A 7,271-nucleotide genomic window follows, 5' to 3' on the forward strand; every position below is an offset into this window, starting at 1 on the left:
GCCAGTGATGGTGAGCATTTTTTCATGTGTCTTTTGGCTGCATAAATGTCTTCTTTTGAGAAGTGTCAATAAACAGCTTTATTGCTCACACAAAGCCTGTTTGGTGGTCTCTTCACATGGATGCGCATGAAATTTGGTGCCGTGACTCGGATCGGGGGACCTCCCTTGGGAGATCAATCCCCCCTCCTCCTGGTCTTTGCTCCATGAGAAAGATCCACCTACGACCTCAGGTCCTCAGACCCACCAGCCCAAGAAACATCTCACCAATTTCAAATCTGGTAAGCGGCCTCTTTTTACTCTCTTCTCCAACCTTCCTCACTATCCCTCAACCTCTTTCTCCTTTCAATCTTGGCGCCACACTTCAATCTCTCCCTTCTCTTAATTTTAATTCCTTTCATTTTCTGGTATAGACAAAGGAGACAAGTTTTATCCGTGGACCCAAAACTCTGGCGCTGGTCACGGACTGGGGAGGCAGCCTTCCCTTGGTGTTTAATCATTGCAGGGATGCCTCTCTGATTATTCACCCACGTTTCAAGGATGTCAGACCATGCAGGGATGCCTGCCTTGGTCCTTCACCCTTAGCAGCAAGTCCTGCTTTTCTGGGGAAAGGGCAAGTACCCCAACCCCTTCTCTCCTTGTCTGTACCCCTTCTCTGCTTTTCTGGGGAAAGGGCAAGTACCCCAACCCCTTCTATCCTTGTCTCTACCCCTTCTCTGCTTTTCTGGGGAAAGGGCAAGTACCCCAACCCCTTCTATCCTTGTCTCTACCCCTTCTCTGCTTTTCTGGGGAAAGGGCAAGTACCCAACCCCTTCTCTCCTTGTCTCTACCCCTTCTCTGCTGTTCTGGGGGAGGGGCAAGTACCCCTCAACCCCTTCTCCTTCACCTTTAGCGGCAAGTCCCACTTTTCTAGGGGGCAAGAACCCCTAATCCCTTATTTCCACACCCCAACCTCTTATCTCCGTGCCCCAATCCCTTATTTCCACACCCCAACCTCTTATCTCTGTGCCCCAATCCCTTATTTCCGTGCCCCAACCCCCTTCCCACTTTTCTGGAGGGTAAGAACCCCCAAACCCCTTCCCTCCGTGTCTCTACGCTCTCTTTTCTCTGGGTTTGCCTCCTTCACTATGGGCAAACTTCCACCCTCCATTCCTCCTTCTTCTCCCTTAGCCTGTGTCCTCAAGAACTTAAAACCTCTTCAACTCACACCTGACCTAAAACCTAAACGCCTTATTTTCTTCTGCAACACTGCTTGGCCCCAATACAAATTTGACAATGGCTCTAAATGGCCAGAAAACGGCACTTTCGATTTCTCCATCCTACAAGACCTAAATAATTTTTGTTGAAAAATGGGCAAATGGTCTGAGGTGCCTTACGTCCAGGCATTTTTCACACTTTGTTCCCTCCCTAGCCTCTGTTTCGAATGCGATTCCTCCCAGATCCTCCTCCTTTCCCTCCCGCCTGTCCCCTCAGTCTCAACCCCAAGCGTCGCTGAGTCTTCCCAGTCTTCCTTTTCTACAGACCCATCTGACCTTTCCCCTCCTCCCCAGGCTGCTCGTCGCCAGGCCAAGCTAAGTCCCAATACTTCCTCAGCCTCCATTCCTCCACCCTATAATCCTACTATCACCTCCCCTCCTCACACCCGGTCCGGCTTACAGTTTAGTTCCGGGACTAGCTCTTCCCCACCTGCCCAACAATTTCCTCTTAGTGAGGTGGCTGGGGCTGAAGGCATAGTCAGGGTACATGTACCTTTTTCTCTACCAGACCTCTCTCAGATCAGTCAACATTTAGGCTCTTTCTCATCAGACCCCACTAAATATATATAGGAATTCCAATATCTAACTCTGTCCTACAACCTAACCTGGAGCGACTTAAATGTCATCCTGACTTCTACCCTCTCCCCAGATGAACGGGAAAGAGTTTTTTCTCTAGCCCAATCTCACACTGATAACCACCGGCTTCATGAGCCAGAACTCCAGGAAGGCATTAGAGCAGTTCCCCGAGAGGATCCCCAATGGAACTACCAGGCAAATTCCCCAGGTATAGCTAGGCGAGATTACATGGTTTCCTGCCTAGTTGAAGGGCTTAAAAAAGCAGCTTACAAAGCTGTTAATTATGACAAACTTAAAGAAACTACCCAAAGTAAAGATGAAAACCCAGCCCAGTTCATGGACCACTTAGCAGCAACCCTTAGACGCTATACCGCCCTAGACCCAGAGGGGCCAGAAGGCCGCCTTATTCTTAATATGCATTTTATCACCCAATCCACTCCTGACATTAGGAAAAAGCTTCAAAAATTAGAATCTGGCCCTCAAACCCCACAACAGGAATTAATCAACCTCGCCTTCAAGGTGTGCAATAATAGAGAGGAAGCAGCCAGACGGCAATGCATTTCTGAGTTACAATTACTTGCCTCTGCTGTGAGACAAAACCCAGCCACACCTCCTGCATACGAGAACTTCAAAATGCCTAAGCCGCAGCAGTCAAGCATTCCTTCAAGACTTCCTCCATCAGGATCTTGCTTCAAGTGCCAGAAATCTGGCCACTGGGCCAAGGAATGCCTGCAGCCCAGGATTCCTCCCAAGCCATGTCCCATTTGTGCAGGGACCCACTGGAAATCAGACTGCCCAGCTTGCCGGGCAGCCACTCCTAGAGCCCCTAAAGCTCTAGCCCAAGGCTGTCTGACTGACTCCTTCCCAGATCTGTTCAGCTTAGTGACTGAAGATTGACGCTGCCCGATCGCCTCAGAAGCCCCCTGGACCATCGCGGATGCTGAGCTTCGGGTAACTCTCACAGTGGAGGGTAAGTCCATCCCCTGTTTAATTGATACGGGGGCTACCCACTCCACGTTGCCTTCTTTTCAAGGGCCTGTTTCCCTTGCCCCCATAACTGTTGTGGGTATTGACGGCCAAGCTTCAAAACCCCTGAAAACTCCCCCACTCTGGTGCCAACTTGGACAACACTCTTTTATGCACTCTTTTTTAGTTATCCCCACCTGCCCAGTTCCCTTATTAGGCCTAGATATTTTAACCAAATTATCTGTTTCCCTGACTATTCCTGGACTACAGCCGCATCTCATTGCCGCCCTTCTCCCCAACCCAAAGCCTCCTTTGCATCTTCCTCTCATATCCCCCCACCTTAACCCACAAGTATAGGACATCTCTACTCCTTCCCTGGCAACTGATCACATGATCATTACCATCCCGTTAAAACCTAATCACCCTTCCCCCGCTCAACGCCAATATCCCATCCCACAGCATGCTTTAAAAGGATTAAAGCCTGTTATCACTCACCTGCTACAGCATGGGCTTCTAAAACCTATAAACTCTCCATACAATTCCCCCATTTTACCTGTCCCAAAACCAGACAAGTATTACAGATTAGTTCAGGATCTGCACCTTATCAACCACAAATTGTTTTGCCTATCCACCCTGTGGTGCCCAACCCGTACACTCTTTTGTCCTCAATACCTTCCTCCACAACTCACTATTCCGTGCTTGATCTTAAAGATGCTTTTTTCACTATTCCCCTGCACCCCTCGTCCCAGCCTCTCTTTGCTTTCACCTGGCTGACCCTGACACCCATCAGTCCCAGCAGCTGACCTGGGCTGTGCTGCTGCAAGGTTTCAGGGACAGCCCTCATTACTTCAGCCAAGCTCTTTCTCATGATCTACTTTCTTTCCACCCCTCTGCTTCTCACCTTATTCAATATATTGATGACCTTCTTCTTTGTAGCCCCTCCTTTGAATATTCTCAACAAGACACACTTCTGCTCCTTCAGCATTTATTCTCCAAAGGATATCGGGTATCCCCCTCCAAAGCTCAAATTTCTTCTCCATCCATTATCTACCTCGGCATAATTCTTCATAAAAACACACGTGCTCTCCCTGTCGATCGTGTCCAACTAATCTCTCAAACCCCAACCCCTTCTACAAAACAACAACTCCTTTCCTTCCTGGGCATGGTTGGATACTTTCGCCTTTGGATACCTGGTTTTGCCATCCTAACAAAACCATTATATAAACTCACAAAAGGAAACCTAGCCGACCCCATAGATCCTAAATCCTTTCCCCACTCCTCTTTCTGTTCCTTGAAGACAGCTTTAGAAACTGCCCCCACTCTAGCTCTCCCTGACTCATCCCAACCATTTTCATTACACACAGCCGAAGTGCAGGGCTGTGCAGTCGGAATTCTTATACAAGGACGAGGATCGCGCCCTATAGCCTTTTTGTCCAAACAACTTGACCTTATTGTTTTAGGCTGATCATCATGTCTCTGTGCAGCTGCTGCTGCTGCCCTAATACTTTTAGAGGCCCTCAAAATCACAAACTATGCTCAACTCACTCTCTACAGCTCTCATAATTTCCAAAATCTATTTTCTTCCTCACACCTGACACATATACTTTCTGCTCCCCGGCTCCTTCAGCTATACTCACTCTTTGTTGAGTCTCCCACAATTACCATTGTTCCTGGCCCGGACTTCTATCCAGCCTCCCACATTATTCCGGATACCACACCTGACCCTCATGACTGCATCTCTCTGATCCACCTGATGTTCACCCCATTTCCCCACATTTACTTCTTCCCTGTTTCTCACCCTGATCACACTTGGTTTATTGATGGCAGTTCCACCAGGCCTAATCGCCACTCACCAGCAAAGGCAGGCTATGCTATAGTATCTTCCACATCTATCATTGAGGCTACTGCTCTGCCTCCCTCCACTACCTCTCAGCAAGCCGAACTAGTTGCCTTAATTCAAGCCCTCACTCTTGCAAAAGGACTATGCGTCAATATCTATACTGATTCTAAATATGCCTTTCATATTCTGCACCACCATGCAGTCATATGGGCTGAAAGAGTTTTCCTAACTACACAAAGGTCCTCCATCATTAATGCCTCTTTAATAAAAACTCTGCTCAAGGCCGATTTACTTCCAAAAGAAGCTGGGGTCATTCACTGCAAGGGGCATCAAAAGGCATCAGATCCCATTGCTCTAGGCAATGTTTATGCTGATGGGGTGGCTAGACAAGCAGCTAGCTCTCTGATTTCTGTCCCTCATGGCCAGTTTTTCTCCTTCACTTCAGTCACTCCCACCTACTCCCCCACTGAAACTTCCACCTATCAATCTCTTCCCACACAAGGCAAATGGTTCTTAGACCAAGGAAAATATCTCCTTCCAGCCTCACAGGCCCATTCTATTCTGTCATCATTTCATAACCTCTTCCACGTAGGTTACAAGCCGCTAGCCTGTCTCTTAGAACCTCTCATTTCCTTTCCATCATGGAAATCTGTTCTCAAGGAGATCAATTCTCAGTGTTCCATCTGCTATTCTACTACCCCTCAGGGATTGTTCAGGCCCCCTCCCTTTCCTACACATCAAGCTTGGGGATTTGCCCCTGCCCAGGACTGGCAAATTGATTTTACTCACATGCCTCGAGTCAGAAAACTAAAATAGCTCTTAGTCTGGGTAGACACTTTCACTGGATGGTAGAGGCCTTCCCCACAGGGTCTGAGAAGGCCACTGCGGTCATTTCTTCCCTTCTGTCAGACATGATTCCTCAGTTTGGCCTTCCCACCTCTATACAGTCTGATAACGGACCAGCCTTTACTAGTCAAATCACCCAAGCAGTTTCTCAGGCTCTTGGTATTCAGTGGAACCTTCATATCCCTTACCAACCTCAATCTTCAGGAAAGGTAGAATGGACTAATGGTCTTTTAAAGGCACACCTCACCAATCTCAGCCTCCCACTTAAAAAGGATTGGACAGTACTTTTACCTGTTGCTCTTCTCAGAATCAGAGCCTGTCCTTGAGATGCTACAGGGTACAGTCCATTTGAACTTTTATATGGACGCACTTTCTTGCTTGGCCCCAACCTCATCCCAGACACCAGCCCTCTAGGTGACTATCTTCCAGTCCTCCAGCAGGCTAGACAGGAAATTCACCAGGCTGCTAATCTTCTCTTGCCTACTCCAGATCCCCAGCCATATGAAGACACCCTAGCTGGATGATCAGTTCTTGTTAAGAATCTGACCCCTCAAACTCTACAACCTCAATGGACCGGACCCTACTTAGTCATCTATAGTACCCCAACTGCCGTCCGCCTGCAGGATCCTCCCCACTGGGTTCACCATTCCAGAATAAAGCTGTGTCCATCAGACAGCCAGCCTAATCCCTCCTCTTCCTCCTGGAAGTCTCAAGTACTCTCCCCTACTTCCCTTAAACTCACTCATATATCTGAAGAACAGTAACAACCCTTATGAGCCTAATACATCCCTTCATTCTATTAGGTCTTTTTGTCCTTACCCTACTTTTTGCAACAGGGCTTTACGAAGTCACCCCCACCACTTAGGCCGAGCCCCAAAAAACTAGTCATCCCTACTATCTTCTGTCCGGTCATACTCCTATTCTCCATTCTCAACTACTTATACATGCCCTACTCTTGTTTACACCGCTAGTTTACACTGTTTCTTCAAGCCATCACAGCTGATATCTCTTGGTGCTATCCCCAAACCACCACTCTTAACTCCCTCTTAGAGTGGATAGATGATCTTTGCTGGCAAGGCACCCTCCAATACTTCCACCCTGATGAAGTTCTATTCTTTACTTTTATACTCACTCTTATCTCATTCCCATTCTTATGCCACCCTCTACCTCTCCCCAGCTATCTCCACCACACTGTCAACCTTACCCATTCTCTCCTAGCCGCTTCTAATCCCTCCTTAGTGAACAACTGCTGGCTTTGCATTTCCCTTTCTTCCAGTGCCTACACAGCTGTCCCGGCCTTACAGACAGACTGGGCAACATCTCCCATCTCCCTACGCCTCCAGACTTCCTTTAACAGCCCTCACCTTTACCCTCCTGAAGAACTCATTTACTTTCTAGACAGGTCCAGCAAGACTTCCCCAGACATTTCACATCAGCAAGCTGCCGCCCTCCTTCGCACTTATTTAAAAAACCTTTCTCCTTATATTAACTCTACTCCCCCCATATTTGGACCTCTCACAACACAAACTACTATTCCTGTGGCCGCTCCTTTATGTATCTCTCAGCAAAGACCCACTGGAATTCCCCTAGGTAATCTTTCACCTTCTCGATGTTCCTTTACTCTTCATCTCCAAAGTCCAACTACACACATCACTGAAACAATTGGAGACCTCCAACTCCATATTACAGACAAGCCCTCTATCAATACTGACAGACTTAAAAACATTAGCAGTAATTATTGCTTAGGAAGACACTTGCCCTGTATTTCACTCCATCCTTGGCTACCTTCC

At 47.8% G+C, this 7,271-nt stretch overlaps 1 pseudogene; it reads left to right on the forward strand.

The window, feature by feature from the left end:
- Positions 1-1,959: 1,959 nt before the first annotated feature.
- LOC129047760 (uncharacterized) lies at positions 1,960-6,366 on the forward strand (annotated as a pseudogene).
- Positions 6,367-7,271: the final 905 nt, after the last annotated feature.

Source organism: Pongo abelii, chromosome 13, assembly GCF_028885655.2.
Source record: "Pongo abelii isolate AG06213 chromosome 13, NHGRI_mPonAbe1-v2.0_pri, whole genome shotgun sequence".
NCBI lineage: Eukaryota > Metazoa > Chordata > Mammalia > Primates > Hominidae > Pongo > Pongo abelii.